Here is a 17,500-nt window from a genome sequence, read left to right on the forward strand (position 1 = left end):
AGAACCACATTATAGTGACCACGAGGAGGTTACCCCATGTGACTTTACCCTCCCTAGCAACCGGGCCAATTTGGTTGCTAAGGAGACCTGACTGGAGTCACTCACCACACGCCCCACCGAGGCGAGAACCACATTATAGTGACCACGAGGAGGTTACCCCATGTGACTCTACCCTCCCTAGCATCCGGGCCAATTTGGTTGCTAAGGAGACCTGACTGGAGTCACTCACCACACGCCCCACCAAGAGCGAGAACCACATTATAGTGACCACGAGGAGGTTACCCCATGTGACTTTACCCTCCCTAGCAACCGGGCCAATTTGGTTGCTAAGGAGACCTGACTGGAGTCACTCACCACACGCCCCACCGAGAGCGAGAACCACATTATAGTGACCACGAGGAGGTTACCCCATGTGACTCTACCCTCCCTAGCATCCGGGCCAATTTGGTTGCTAAGGAGACCTGACTGGAGTCACTCACCACACGCCCCACCGAGAGCGAGAACCACATTATAGTGACCACGAGGAGGTTACCCCATGTGACTCTACCCTCCTAGCAACCGGCCAATTTGGTGTGACTCCAGGTGTGATAATCAGCGTCAGTACTCGCTGTGAGATACCTAGACCCCCACTAAATAATTATTATTATAATAATACATATACAATATATTGACAACACTTCTTTCTGTCAATTTCCTCATTTATTGTACAAAACAACAACGATACAGTCATTTAAAGTTGGTCAAAACCTTTTTCAGTGGACTTTAATAATAGGATCAATTTTTAATAAACGGACCAATCAGAGCAGAGTATGCTCTCTGAAAGGAGGAGTTTAGAATGAACGCTTTAGAACGGACCAATCAGAGCAGTGTATGCTCTCTGAAAGGAGGCGTTTAGAATGAACGCTTTAGAACGGACCAATCAGAGCAGAGTATGCTCTCTGAAAGGAGGAGTTTAGAATGAATGCTTTAGAATGGACCAATCAGAGCAGAGTATGCTCTCTGAAAGGAGTTTAGAATGAATGCTTTAGAACGCACCAATCAGAGCAGAGTATGCTCTCTGAAAGGAGGAGTTTAGAATGAATGCTTTAGAACGGACCAATCAGAGCAGAGTATGCTCTCTGAAAGGAGGAGTTTAGAATGAATGCTTTAGAACGGACCAATCAGAGCAGAGTATGCTCTCTGAAAGGAGGAGTTTAGAATGAACGCTTTAGAACGGACCAATCAGAGCAGTGTATGCTCTCTGAAAGGAGGAGTTTAGAATGAACGCTTTAGAACGGACCAATCAGAGCAGAGTATGCTCTCTGAAAGGAGTTTAGAATGAATGCTTTAGAATGGACCAATCAGAGCAGAGTATGCTCTCTGAAAGGAGGAGTTTAGAATGAATGCTTTAGAATGGACCAATCAGAGCAGAGTATGCTCTCTGAAAGGAGTTTAGAATGAACGCTTTAGAGCGCACCAATCAGAGCAGAGTATGCTCTCTGAAAGGAGGAGTTTAGAATGAATGCTTTAGAACGGACCAATCAGAGCAGAGTATGCTCTCTGAAAGGAGGAGTTTAGAATGAGCGGCTTTAGAGCGGACCAATCAGAGCAGAGTATGCTCTCTGAAAGGAGGAGTTTAGAGTGAACGCTTTAGAACGCACCAATCAGAGCAGAGTATGCTCTCTGAAAGGAGGAGTTTAGAGTGAACGCTTTAGAACGCACCAATCAGAGCAGAGTATGCTCTCTGATAGGAGGAGTTTAGAATGAACGGATCATTGAACGAGTCGTTTTTGACACTGGGGAAAATTTTAATTCAAATCAATTTAAATTATGAGCAAATTAAAGTGTTTTTTGACTTTGGATGCATGTAAATCTTTTGTATGAGACCTTCAAAACAAAATCAGACACGTTTAGAAATCATAATAGGTGCTCTTTAATATATATCAATGGGTATTCTATTAATTCTCCAATCTCAAAGTCTCTGTTTTGCCACAATGACAGCAGGATGCTCAGCGTGAATCAGATTAATACCTGCCTTTCAGAAGTATTAATGTGCTCTCGCCGTTCCTTAAGATTCCCATCCCGAGTGTTGTGTCTGGATTATTGATGTTTCCTTCAGAATGATCGTTTGATTTTGTGTTTTCACATAAGTCTGCTTTCTCTCTTTTGACTCAAGGTTCTCTCATTTCCTCATCCCGCTCCTCTTCTAAATGTCTTCGTTCTGTTCCTTCTCGTGTCTGCAGGGGTAACCGGGAGAGCTTCGAGTCGGGCGTCCAGCAGTCGACAGAGCAGCACTGACAGCGATATGAAGAGTCTGGAGCCTCGGCCCTGGAGCAGCACCGATTCAGACAGCTCGAACCGCACGCTCAGACCGCCGGTCACTAAAGCCAGCAGCTTCAGCGGCATCTCCATCCTCACACGAGGAGACAGTCTGGGCAGCAAGGGCTCGCAGGGCAGCGCCAGGGGCTCCCGTACAGGTTACACAGGCTTATTTATTTGTTGCTGAATGTGCTCGGGAAAACTGTCCTTTGTCAGTGCAGTGTATCTCCTGATCCATCAAACCAACGCAAGAATCATTTAGCTGTTAAAGCAAGGCGCGCAAAAGCAAAGGGCCAAAGAGGATGAGATGCAAAATCCTGCCAAGCATCTTTAAAGTTTATTTGCACCGGCTGTGAATATTTGCATCGACACGATCTAACGGGACAAACGGGAGCCGGTCTTAACCCTCTGGGGTCTGAGGGTATTTTGGGCCCTGGAGAAGTTTTGACATGCCTTGACGTGTGTGCTTTTTTCAGTTGCTTAAAAACATATTAATGTCTAAAGTCTGATAACACTGTATTCAGCACAAATTGGCTACAATAACATGTGAGCAACATGTGTGTACATGTTTGTATTTTTGAGGAAATAATGTTTATGCATGGTTTATGAAAAAACGATATAAGGTCATATAACACATAATGAACATTTATCCACACGACCTTTGAGAACTGGATCTTATAGCCGAGAGTTTTTGCTACAGAATGATGTGAAAACCATCCTGATCACTCATTCATACAAAACAATATAGTCATTTAACTTTTGTTAAACACTTTCAGTGTTGAATGGTAATATGCAAGGAGGCGTGGCCTATCATGAATATTAATGTGATTCACACATGAGATTACAAAGACCCTCCCCTGGGCCTATCAATGAGGGATAGAGAATGAATGTGAGGAGACTTAATGATCAAAATCAAGTTTTAAGTTAAAGAAGTAATCTGACTATATATTTTCTTTACATAAAAACTTTACTTAATTTTAGACCTACACTACCGTTAAAAGAAATCTCTTCTGCTCACCAAGACTGGATTTATTTGACCCAAAAATTCAGAAACAACATTGTTTGAACTCATTTTACAATTTAAAAGAACAGTTTTCTATTTGAATATATTGCAAAATGCAATTTTCAGCATCATTACTGCCGTCTTCAGTGTCACATGATCCTTCAGAAATCATTATAAGATGCTGATTCTCTAATATGGGCATAATTAAAGTGCATTTTACTCATTTAACCTGAACACATATTTGCAAGCACAAGCTTTGTTGATGATAATGAGGCACCATAAACACTAGATAAAATATAATCTAAACATTCATATTATTTTATATCATATTTATATCGTACAGCATACAATTTAAATACCTGCTTCATCGAGTCCGCTCTTCTTCTGAGGAAAATGTTAACCCTTCCATAATATCCTGTAGCTTTCTTGTCTGTGTATCGTTGCAAGCGGCGCAGAAAAATGACCCCAGAGGTTAAAGCGTTACGTTTTAACATTTGTGTAGAAAGTGAGTTGTGCGTGGATGCTGCGGAGAATAGCGTGAATCCTTCACACACGCTACGTCTCCACGATAGCAGCTCAACAAGCCCGCGTGATAAGACGCGGATTGGCGGTCTCAGACGCGGAGGCAACTGAGATTCGTCCTCCGCCACCCGCATTGAGGCGAGTCACTACGCCACCGCGAGGACTTGGAGCGCATTGGGAATTGGGCGTTCCAAATTGGGAAGAAAAAAAGTTTTCAACTTTGTCTGTTTCGCTGTGTTTTTTCACATCTCTCTTACTCCCCACATTCTAACATTGCAGATCGTTGTCTGTAGTCTCTAATGCATTAATGTCTCATATGTCACAGGTCTTCCTACGGTCAATCTGGATATTTGTCCGCCATCACAACCGCTCCAGCCGGGCCGTGGCCTCTTGCCCTGCCCCTCTGGTGTCCCTCAGAGCCAACCTGCCCCCCACCCCCTCAAACTGCCCTGCTGCCCACCCCGACTCTCACACACACTCACACGCTAACCACGGCATCAGCGCACACAATCACATGCTGCCTCAGGTGAGTGCACCACACAACAACCCCATGTTAACTTCATCTAGCTGGTAAACTGAGCTGCACAACTTACAAAAGCCCGTAGAGGAACAGTTGCCCCAAAAGTAAAAATCCTGTCATCATTTATTCCCTCTCATGCTGTTCCAAACCCTACTACTAGTCTTCCTACTAAATCTCTCTTCTGTCTTCTGCAGCCAGTGGCATCTCTGCAGCCGTCTGTGCAGGCTGTGTCTTATTCAAACCCCTCGGTGCCCGTGAGGTCATCCTGCCCGTTTCTCCTTCCCAGCAGTACAACATGGTACTACTGCACTGCTCTGGTTTCCTTTCTTTTCCCCATGTGCTTCCCTTCATTCTCCCTCCTGTGCTCTCTTTGAATCTCTCTCGAGCTTGTATCAGGATATTGTCTTACACATATCTCACTGCAGTCAGCGATAACGGTGCCAACTCTTTATCAGTCTACAGTGTTTATGCTGATTCTGAATACAAGTTTAAAAAAAAATAACACACAATTGTGGCTAATGCAGTGCACTTGCATCGAAAGTAATCGGCATTATGCAACAAATGCTTAACTTGTGCGTTTAATATCACAGACCCTGTGCTGATCTGTATCTCTGTCTCTATAGGGAGATGAGTTGACTCCTGGTTTCGGGCAGATGTCTTTGAGTCGTCAGAGCTCTAGTGAAGCTCCAGAGCCGCCCGGCCTGTACCAGCACCCTCCACCCCAGCCCAGCTACATCATCCCCCACCGCCATCTGGATACCAGCCCCCAGCACCGCACCGCACCCCCTCCACCACCACCACCCCGCCCACACAAACCATTCTGCAGGCGGCGCCACCTGTGCAGGGTTACATGCAGCCGCCTCCACCCCCTCAGCAGGTACAACACCCTGATGGTGACACGCTTCCATTTATTTATCTGTCCACACTCATGCAGCCAATCCGAGTATAATCCACACATTTGGAGCTGTGTTTTTGACCAATAATATTTCAGTGGTGGAGCTATCCAGCACTAGGACTACCCAGTTAAGCTAAGCTCAATCAAAACTCTTCTGTGAGGCGGTTCTTAAAGAGACAGTATCATTATAGCATGTGTTCTACATACCAGTAGTACAAATTATGCATGTAAACATTAAACATGTAACAATGAAGTGTTTCAAAAGCTAAAATGTGACCAAAATGATAAACTAATGACAAGATGCATTTGTGTGTGTGTGTGTGTGTGTGTGTGTGTGTATATATATATATATATATATATATATATATATATGAATTGATTTTTAATTGAATCGAATAGAATAAAATAAAAAGAGTGCATGCGTGAGTGTGTGTGTGTGCCCGCGTGCTTGCGCGAGGGCGCATGTGTGAGTGTGTGTGTGTGCGTGCCCGCATGCTTGCGTGAGTGTGTGCGCGCGGGTGCGTGCGTGAGTGTGTGCGCGCGGGTGCGTGCGTGAGTGTGTACGCGCGGGTGCATGTGTGAGTGTGTGCGCGCGGGTGCGTGCGTGAGTGTGTGCGTGCGTGAGTGCGTGCGCGTGTGTGAGAGTGTGCGTGCAAGAACAGTATGTGAAGAGAAGGTGTCACAGAAAATGATGTGCAGTATGCACTTGTGTCATCAAACTTTTAATATCTCTGTGTGTATCGATGCGAGATTTTGGGGAACAACCTCCTTCCCTCAGTTAGAGCATTGAAGATGGGTCAAGGCTGGGTCTTCCAACATGACAATGACCCGAAGCACACAGCCAGGATAACCAAGGAGTGGCTCTGTAAGAAGCATATCAAGGTTCTGGCGTGGCCTAGCCAGTCTCCAGACCTAAACCCAATAGAGAATCTTTGGAGGGAGCTCAAACTCCGTGTTTCTCAGCGACAGCCCAGAAACCTGACTGATCTAGAGAAGATCTGTGTGGAGGAGTGGGCCAAAATCCCTCCTGCAGTGTGTGCAAACCTGGTGAAAAACTACAGGAAACATTTGACCTCTGTAATTGCAAACAAAGGCTACTGTACCAAATATTAACATTGATTTTCTCAGGTGTTCAAATACTTATTTGCAGCTGTATCATACAAATAAATAGTTAAAAAATCATACATTGTGATTTCTGGATTTTTTTTTAGATTATGTCTCTCACAGTGCACATGCCCCTACGATGACAATTTCAGACCCCTCCATGATTTCTAAGTGGGAGAAGTTGCAAAATAGCAGGGTGTTCAAATACTTATTTTCCTCACTGTATATATATATATATATATATATATATATGAATTGATTTTTAATTGAATCCGAATAGAATAAAATTGAGAGCCTAAGATTCGAATCGGAAAATCTGTAATGATGCTAAAAATGATGTTCAGATCAACTCTAATCTCAGCAACAGCACAACAGTATTCTCTATAAAATGCAGCGCAGAGCTAACGGAAGTGTGTGTGTGCGCACGTATGTGCATGAGAGTGTGTGCGTTCGTGCGTGAGAGTGTGCGTTCGTGCGTGAGAGTGTGCGTTCGTGCGTGAGAGTGTGTGTTTGTGCATGAGAGTGTGTGCGTTCGTGCTTGAGAGTGTGTGTTTGTGCTTGAGAGTGTGTGAGCGTCGCGAGAGAGAGAGAGAGTGTGTGTGTGCGGGCGGGCGCGCGTGCGTGCGTGAGACTGAGTGGGTGCGCGTGCAGTGGGTGCGCGTGCATGCATGAGTGTGAGTGTGCGAGTGTGTGCGCGTGCATGCGTGAGTGAGTGTGTGCGGGTGCATGCGTGCGACTGAGTGTGTGCGTGAGTGAGACTGAGTGGGTGCACGCGTGCGTGAGAGTGTGTGAGGGAGAGTGCATGCGTGAGTGTGTGTGTGTGCCCGCGTGCTTGCGTGAGTGTGCGCGAGGGTGCATGTGTGAGTGTGTGTGTGTGTGTGCCCGCGTGCTTGCGTGAGTGTGCCCGAGGGTGCATGTGTGAGTGTGTGTGTGCCCGCGGGTGCGTGCGTGAGTGTGTGTGCACGCGGGTGCGTGCGTGAGTGTGCGCGCGCGGGTGCATGCGTGAGTTTGTGTGCACGGGTGCATGCGTGAGTGCGTGTGTGAGAGTGTGCGTGCAAGAACAGTATGTGAAGAGAAGGTGTCACAGAAAATGATGTGCAGTATGCACTTGTGTCATCAAACTTTTAATATCTCTGTGTGTCTCTCGCTCAGATTCAGGTGCAGTATTATTCTACAGGTGGACAGTATCCTAATTCAGGTCAGCAGTACAGGTCCATATCTCACCAGGTGTCGTATCCCACACAGCGCTCTCAGCCTCTCCCCCCGCCAGCGCAGCCCTCCGGTCAGTGTCATGCGTGAGAGTGTGTGGCACACAAGTGCTCTTCAAACATTGAAATGTATTAATATCGAAAGACAAGATTTCTTGTAGGTTTTTAGATGACTCGTGCAGTATCTGTTGGCAATACTGTCTTATATTTGTTATATATTACATTTAAAATATTACTTCACTCTGTGAATCACTCTGAAGTTCATGTTTCTCTTTGCGAGATCAGCTCCTCTACAACCCATGATGACCAGTCAGCAGCCAGTGTACCAGAGCATGATGGGAGTTCAGCAGCCACAGAGCACCAGTATGATGAACACACAGCGCACGGGCATGAACGGACAGATGCCGGGAATGATGGTCTCATACCCACCCATGCCCTCCTATCAGGTGTGTTTGAGTGGGACACTTTAATATCCCAGATTAATTTGTGTGGAATCTTACAGACTTCCTCGATTCAGCTATAGGTACAGATTCTGTCTCAGGCCCAAACTATATAAATACAATTGCATTTTTAAAACTATATTTATCTTCACAATTTATTGTGAAAATGAATCAGTTTTCACTCTGATTTCGTTTATTTCCACCAAAACCATACGATTAATCAAAAGATAGCATCTACTTATGTATATTATATACTTTAAGGAACACTACAAATGCATTATAACACATTTATAATACCTTTCAAATGCATTATAACACATTTATAATACCTTTCAAATGCATTATAACACATTTATAATACCTATCAAATGCATTATAAATATAGGCTACATATAAAGTTTTACCGACAAATTAGTGATATTTAAAAGTACGTTTAATAAGATCAAAAGTGTCCGTAGTTGAAGAAACCCTGATAACTGATAACATCCTGTCTGTGTTCTCGTCTCAGGTGCCTGTAGCCAATGAGAGCCAGTCTGTGGTTCAGCAGCAGTACCAGCAGCCTGTCATGGTGCCCGCTAACCAGTCAGTGCAGGGAGCCATGCCAACGGCTGCACCTATGCCTGTTTATTATGGCGTACTGACTCCAGCACAACAGAACAGCACAAGGTACACACACAAACACATACCACATATGCACAGTGCACCGTATGTCACATGTGCACCGTATGTCATGTGCACAGTGCACCGTATGTCTCATGTGCACCGTATGTCACATGTGCACCGTATGTCATGTGCACAGTGCACCGTATGTCTCATGTGCACCGTATGTCTCATGTGCACCGTATGTCTCATGTGCACCGTATGTCTCATGTGCACCGTATGTCTCATGTGCACCGTATGTCATGTGCACAGTGCACCGTATGTCACATGTGCACCGTATGTCTCATGTGCACCGTATGTCTCATGTGCACCGTATGTCTCATGTGCACCGTATGTCTCATGTGCACCGTGCACCGTATGTCACATGTGCACAGTGCACCGTATGTCTCATGTGCACCGTATGTCTCATGTGCACCGTATGTCTCATGTGCACAGTGCACCGTATGTCTCATGTGCACCGTATGTCTCATGTGCACAGTGCACCGTATGTCTCATGTGCACCGTATGTCTCATGTGCACAGTGCACCGTATGTCTCATGTGCACCGTATGTCTCATGTGCACCGTATGTCTCATGTGCACCGTATGTCTCATGTGCACAGTGCACCGTATGTCACATGTGCACAGTGTACCGTATGTCTCATGTGCACCGTATGTCTCATGTGCACCGTATGTCTCATGTGCACCGTATGTCTCATGTGCACCGTATGTCTCATGTGCACCGTGCACCGTATGTCTCATGTGCACCGTGCACCGTATGTCTCATGTGCACCGTGCACCGTATGTCTCATGTGCACCGTATGTCTCATGTGCACCGTGCACCGTATGTCTCATGTGCACCGTGCACCGTATGTCTCATGTGCACCGTGCACCGTATGTCTCATGTGCACCGTGCACCGTATGTCTCATGTGCACAGTGCACCGTATGTCTCATGTGCACAGTGCACCGTATGTCACATGTGCACTGTATGTCTCATGTGCACCGTATGTCTCATGTGCACCGTATGTCTCATGTGCACCGTATGTCTCATGTGCACCGTATGTCTCATGTGCACCGTGCACCGTATGTCTCATGTGCACCGTGCACCGTATGTCACATGTGCACCGTATGTCTCATGTGCACCGTGTGTCTCATGTGCACCGTATGTCTCATGTGCACTGTTCGCCGTATGTCTCATGTGCACCGTATGTCTCATGTGCACCGTATGTCTCATGTGCACAGTGCACCGTATGTCACATGTGCACCGTATGTCTCATGTGCACAGTGCACCGTATGTCACATGTGCACCGTATGTCTCATGTGCACTGTATGTCTCATGTGCACTGTATGTCTCATGTGCACAGTGCACCGTATGTCACATGTGCACTGTATGTCTCATGTGCACCGTATGTCACATGTGCACTGTATGTCTCATGTGCACCGTATGTCACATGTGCACCGTATGTCTCATGTGCACCGTATGTCTCATGTGCACAGTGCACCGTATGTCACATGTGCACCGTATGTCTCATGTGCACAGTGCACCGTATGTCACATGTGCACCGTATGTCTCATGTGCACCGTATGTCTCATGTGCACCGTATGTCTCATGTGCACCGTATGTCTCATGTGCACCGTATGTCTCATGTGCACCGTGCACCGTATGTCTCAAGTGCACCGTGCACCGTATGTCTCATGTGCACCGTATGTCTCATGTGCACCGTGCACCGTATGTCTCATGTGCACCGTATGTCTCATGTGCACCGTATGTCTCATGTGCACCGTATGTCTCATGTGCACCGTATGTCTCATGTGCACCGTATGTCTCATGTGCACAGTGCACCGTATGTCACATGTGCACTGTATGTCTCATGTGCACCGTATGTCTCATGTGCACCGTATGTCTCATGTGCACCGTATGTCTCATGTGCACCGTATGTCTCATGTGCACCGTATGTCACATGTGCACCGTATGTCTCATGTGCACCGTATGTCTCATGTGCACCGTATGTCTCATGTGCACCGTATGTCTCATGTGCACCGTATGTCTCATGTGCACCAGTATGTCTCATGTGCACCGTATGTCTCATGTGCACCAGTATGTCTCATGTGCACCGTATGTCTCTATGTGCACCGTATGTCTCATGTGCACCAGTATGTCTCATGTGCACCGTATGTCTCATGTGCACCGTATGTCACATGTGCACCGTATGTCTCATGTGCACCGTATGTCTCATGTGCACCGTATGTCTCATGTGCACAGTGCACCGTCTCATGTGCGCCGTATGTCTCATGTGCGCCGTATGTCTCATGTGCACTGTGCGCCGTATGTCTCATGTGCACTGTTCGCCGTATGTCTCATGTGCGCCGTATGTCTCATGTGCACTGTGCGCCGTATGTCTCATGTGCACTGTTCGCCGTATGTCTCATGTGCGCCGTATGTCTCATGTGCACTGTGCGCCGTATGTCACATGTGCACAGTGCGCCGTATGTCTCATGTGCACCGTATGTCTCATGTGCACAGTGCACCGTATGTTTTGCAAGTTGTTACATTGAGGCAGACTGTAACTACAACTAACCTTGTGTGTGTGTGTGTGTGTGTGTGTGTGTGTGTGTGTGTTTGTTTCAGTCCCTCTGTGGGATACCTGCAGCCGCATAGTTCTGATCAGTACCAGATGACCCAGTCTGCCTCTCCCTGCAGCCCACAGCAAATACAGCAGTATTCGGGTACCAGAGAACAATAACTTACTCTTATTTTACCAATACATTATCCATTCTGCACCAGTAAGTGGCAGTACAGCACCAGTCCAATAGCAAAATATCTATACCAAAAAAAAACAACTCTTGCATTAACCTTTATTAACCATCGTGTTATCAGCTAACTATATTCATTCAGTTTATGCACGGCGCTTGAGCATATATGTGTGTTTAATTTGCTTTCGTGAATGACTGACATATTTGTACTGTTTGTTTTTGTGTTTTAGGGGTCCCGCCTCCGGCCCTGGTGTCATGGTGATGCAGCTCAGTGTTCCAAATGGGCCGCAGCCGACCCAGAATCCTCCACTGGTGCAGTGGAACCCCTGCAAATACTACAGCATGGAGCAGAGATCCAGCAAACCCGAACCGCAGGTATCTGTAACCCTGTGACTAGTGGGCCAGCTAATGCATGTCACACAAACATGCTAAGAGTTTTGACCAGAATAAGCACACTTATCTCTCTCTCTCTCTCTCTCTCTCTCTGTGTGTGTAGGTCAGTACTCAGATGAACAGTCCACTGGCGTCTCCTACACAATCTCCGACTCCCTCTCCGTCTGGCAGTGTGAATAGTGTGTGTCCCGGTCTCGGCCAGCTTCCTCTCTTTTCACAGTTCCCTCGACCCGGCGGGCCAGCACAAGGTATATATACATTCGAATTGCATTATACACGTCTAAGAGGGATCAGTATCTGACATCGTGTCCTCACCAAATTTCAAGCGTCAATTCACTTCTTGAGTCCTCGTTAAAAGCTAAATATTAGCATTGCCATATTGTGACGTTTGCACTGCAAAAACAATTAAATGGATTCATGTTCAGTATTTATACGTTGTTTTCTTCACTAAAGTTTGTTTGATTTCGACCTAAAACAAAGAGGAAAAAAAGCTGTAAAGATCTATTCTGTGAAAGCAATTCTTGTACAAAAAAATAAAATTATGATTTAGATTTTATTTCTCAAGACAATGTATGTAGTTTTAAGAATGTTCAGATATTTATAAATTCACCCAACAATGACATTTCTGTCATCATTTACTCACCCTCATGTCATCCCAGATGTGTGTGACTTTCTTTCTTCTGCAGAACACAAATGAAGATTTTTATAAGAATATTTCAGCTCTGTGGGTCCATACGATGCAAGTGAATGTGACTAGAACTTTGAAGCTCCAAAAAGCACATAAATGCAGCATACAAGTAATCCAGTGGTTTAATCCATGTCTTCAGAAGTGATATGATAGGTGTGGGTGAGAAACAGATCAATATTGAAGTCCTTTTTTTTACTGTAAATCTCCACTTTTAACAAGCACCAACTGGTAGGTGGTGATATGCACAAGAATGAGAGTTGCCAAAAAAAAAAAAAAGTGAAAGTTAAAATGGAGATTTGTTGTAAAAAAAAAACCAAAAGGACTTTTAATATTGATCTGTTTCTCACCCACACCTATCGTATCACTTCTGAAGACATGGATTAAACCACTGGATTACTTTTATGCTGCCTTTATGTGCTTTATGGAACTTCAAAGTTCTAGTCACCATTCACTTGCATTGTATGGACCTCCAGAGCTGTAATATTGTTCTTTTGTGCATCATACACTAAGATGTCATGAGGGTGAATAAATGATGAGAAATGTATTTGTGGGTGAACTGCCCCTTTAAATACTGTTGTATGTTTTTGTATTTGTGACATACAAATAAAGTTATTCAGGATAATATCAGGATTTTGGACAAATGAAATCTCCGTGTGGACGGAGCTACATGTCAAAGCCACAGATGAACCTGAAAGAGGAATTATGTCTTGATGCTTTAGTGTGGCGTGCAATACAGTTACTAGCACAAAGTTGTAGGAGTGGTTTACAAGCATGCATGTAGGGTTGCCACTTTAGACATTTTAAAATAAGGGGTACTTATCTTAAAATAAGGGAGGGGGGGGGCCACGGGACGGGTGGCAACCCTACATGCATAACATCAGTCACAGTAATCTCAAGGTCACCCTGCCTGTCAGCAATTGTTTTGTCACATGACCTGCTCAAAGTGAGTTGATCCAGTATGTGTGTGTGTCTGCAGAAGGGAGATACTCTTTACTGGGCCAGCCGCTCCAGTACAGTCTGTGTCCACCACCCATCATGCACAACCACAACCAGTCCTCATACAGCTCCCATCAGGTACGTACGTGTGCGTGCGTGTTTGTGTGTGCGTGCTTATTTGTGTGTGGCGTGTTTGTGCGTGCGCGTGTGCGTGCTCGGGCTTCTTCGTCAAATGTTGTCTTGCTGTATACATCAGTGTTGCTGAACTTTAAAAGTAACATGTATAAGTTAATTATATGTCAAGTGCTTCGACAGCGCCTGTGCAGCTCATTACAGTTGAAATGTGTTGTTCGCCAGGACATAACTTACATTTACTTACATTTTACTGTTATATTCGTATTTGTAAGTTTAAGAAATGTAAACAAAGTATTTCCATTTTTGTTTTTCAGACCTCGAATAATGCAAAGAAGTTCATATTCATTTTTAAACAACACGATACTCATGTTTTACTTTAGTAAGAGTTCAGAAATCAATGTTTGCTGGAATAATCCTGATTTTCAATCGCAGCTTTCATGTGTGTTGGCATGCCCTCTGCCAGTCTTTCACATTGCTGTTGGGTGACTTTATGCCACTCCTGGTGCACAAATTCAAGCATCTCTGCTTTGTTTGATGGCTTGTGGCCGTCCATCTTCCTCTTGATCACATTCCAGAGGTTTTCAATGGGGTTCAGGTCTGGACTTTGGGCTGGCCATGACTGGGTCTTGATCCGGTGGTCCTCCATCCACACCTTGATTGACCTGTCTGTGGCATGGAGCATTGTCCTGCTGGAGAAACCAATCCTCAGTGTTGGGGAACATTGTCGGAGCAAAAGGAAGTTTTCTTCCAGGATAACCTTGTACGTGGTTTGATTCATGCGTCCTTCACAAAGACGAATCTGCCCGATTCCAGCCTTGCTGAATCACCAATCCTCCACTAAATTTCCCAATGGGCGCGAGACACTGTGGTATGATGGCGTCTTCAGGTCTCTGTCTAACCATTAGATGACCAGGTGGAGGATCGGTCATGATCTGGGGTGCTTCACCTTCTGCTCCGATAATGTTCCCAGCCCAAAGTCCAGACCTGAACCCCATTGAAAACCTCTGGAATGTGATCAAGAGGAAGATGGACGGCCACAAGTATCAAACAAAGCAGAGATTTTTTGTTATTCCTATTTAGAATTTGGGAGAAATGTTGTCAGTACTTTATAGAGCAAAACAAACATGTTCATTTTACTCAAACAGACACCTATAAATGGTGAATCCAGAGAAACTGATGATTTGGCCGTGGTCTCTTAATGATTCCCAGAGATAAATCGCAGTGTTTCACACTTTAATAATCTCACTGGGTCATTTAACCAACGTCTTATCTGGAGAAACTTTTGTCATGAACACAGAAGTGCAAAATTATTCAAAATAAAACGCATGAAATTTAAGAAAATGCGATAATTGTATTACTAATAATTAGTCAAAAGTATAATATTATTATGATTATGTTGAATCTATATCTCACAATCAAGAGTGCTGTGATACTCAATAGAAGTTTTCATCAAAGTTTTCATTTATAATGTGATGCTCTTATTTTGACAAAAATTTGCCCAATTTTATGTTTTGGATAATGCTGGATGTGGATCTTTACTGAAGCACTTCAAGTGACATGATATGTTTAAAAATGTTGTTTCTGGGTATCTGAGCGAGTATTGATGCTGACTATCACACCTGGAGTCGCGAGTTTGAATCCAGGGCGTGCTGAGTGACTCCAGCCAGGTCTCCTTAGCAACCACATTGGCCTGGTTGCTAGGGAGGGTAGAGTCACATGGGGTAATCAAATTGGGGCGGTTGCTAGGGAGGGTAGAGTCACATGGGGTAATCAAATTGGGGTGGTTGCTAGGGAGGGTAGAGTCACATGGGGTAACCAAATTGTCCCAGTTGCTAGGGAGGGTAGAGTCACATGGGGTAACCAAATTGTCCCAGTTGCTAGGGAGGGTAGAGTCACATGGGGTAACCTAATTGGGCCAGTTGCTAGGGAGGGTAGAGTCACATGGGGTAACCAAATTGTCCCGGTTGCGAGGGAGGGTAGAGTCACATGGGGTAATCAAATTGTCCCGGTTGCGAGGGAGGGTAGAGTCACATGGGGTAATCAAATTGGGGCGGTTGCGAGGGAGGGTAGAGTCACATGGGGTAATCAAATTGGGGCGGTTGCTAGGGAGGGTAGAGTCACATGGGGTAACCAAATTGGGCCAGTTGCTAGGGAGGGTAGAGTCACATGGGGTAACCAAATTGTCCCAGTTGCTAGGGAGGGTAGAGTCACATGGGGTAACCTAATTGGGCCAGTTGCTAGGGAGGGTAGAGTCACATGGGGTAACCAAATTGTCCCGGTTGCGAGGGAGGGTAGAGTCACATGGGGTAATCAAATTGGGGCGGTTGCTAGGGAGGGTAGAGTCACATGGGGTAATCAAATTGGGCCGGTTGCTAGGGAGGGTAGAGTCACATGGGGTAACCAAATTGGGCCGGTTGCTAGGCAGGGTAGAGTCACATGGGGTAACCAAATTGTCCCGGTTGCTAGGGAGGGTAGAGTCACATGGGGTAACCAATTTGGGCCAGTTGCTAGGGAGGGTAGAGTCACATGGGGTAACCAAATTGGGCCAGTTGCTAGGGAGGGTAATGTCACATGGGGTAACCAAATTGTCCCGGTTGCTAGGAGGGTAGAGTCACATGGGGTAACCAAATTGGGTTGGTTGCTAGGGAGGGTAGAGTCACATGGGGTAACCAAATTGGGCCAGTTGCTAGGGAGGGTAGAGTCACATGGGGTAACCAAATTGGGCCAGTTGCTAGGGAGGGTAGAGTCACATGGGGTAACCAAATTGGGCCGGTTGCTAGGCAGGGTAGAGTCACATGGGGTAACCAAATTGTCCCGGTTGCTAGGGAGGGTAGAGTCACATGGGGTAACCAAATTGGGCCGGTTGCTAGGGAGGGTAGAGTCACATGGGGTAACCAAATTGGGCCGGTTGCTAGGGAGGGTAGAGTCACATGGGGTAACCAAATTGTCCCGGTTGCTAGGGAGGGTAGAGTCACATGGGGTAACCTCCTCGTGGTGGTGATTAGTGGTTCTCTCAATGGGGCGTGTGGTGAGTTGTGTGTGGATCGTGGAGAGTAGCATGATCCTCCACATGCTGTGAGTCTCCATGGTAACGCGTTCAGCAAGTCACGTGATAAGATGCGCGGATTGATGGTCTCAGATGCGGAGGCAATTCCTCGGAGATCCGTCCTCCACCTCCCGGATTGAGGCGATGTAATGTGATAACATTTACTGCATTACAGGAAAAGGTTATTACAGGAACACATTACCCTTATACTGCACAATCACACAATCAAACTGATCATTCATTTCACGAGTCTGTCTGTCCTCACTGTGGGTTTTGTTGTTTTCTCAGACTCAATCAGTGATGAAACACGGTGCTCGCGGTAAAAGACAAACACTCAAATCTGCCTCCACAGATCTGGGAACTACTGACGTGGGTAAGACGCACTTTTTTGAGCAACTTCGTTATCGTTACTATTTTCCACATTTTAGATCACAGGAAACGTGAATCTGTCTCAGTTGTGTCTCAAGTTTGACCGATTGTCTAAATGACGCTGTATCTCTCCGCAGTGGTCAGTCGCGTGCTAGAGGTGACCGATCTCCCAGAAGGCATTTCTCGTCCAGAAGCCGAGAAGCTTTTCAACCAGCTCTCGCTCTGCGGTGCCAAGATCCAATGGCTGAAGGACCCGCAGTGTCCCCGGGGTCCCACGCCACACTCGGGCCCCAGAGGAGACTACCACGACCCCGCTCACCTGTACACCGTCGTGGCCGTGTTCCCCAACACAATGGCTGCTCAGAGCGCGTCCTTCAAACTCAACAATAGCGGCGGCGGTTTGTTCAAGCTGCGCGCCACGAAAAAGAACTATGACTTGCGCGTGCTGGAGAGAGCTAGCTCGCAGTGAGTGCGGAGAGAGAGCGCGTACGACGGAGAGGAAGCTGAAGACGTCAAAGGGAAGAGATTCATTAGGGATGTTTTTTATTATT

At 45.9% G+C, this 17,500-nt stretch overlaps 1 pseudogene; it reads left to right on the top strand.

Annotated features, from left to right (window-relative positions):
• Positions 1-17,500, top strand: part of LOC127653558 (R3H domain-containing protein 2-like) — a 90,556-nt pseudogene that overhangs the window by 72,373 nt on the left and 683 nt on the right.

Source organism: Xyrauchen texanus, chromosome 13 (genome assembly GCF_025860055.1).
Source record: "Xyrauchen texanus isolate HMW12.3.18 chromosome 13, RBS_HiC_50CHRs, whole genome shotgun sequence".
Classification (NCBI taxonomy): Eukaryota; Metazoa; Chordata; class Actinopteri; order Cypriniformes; family Catostomidae; genus Xyrauchen; species Xyrauchen texanus.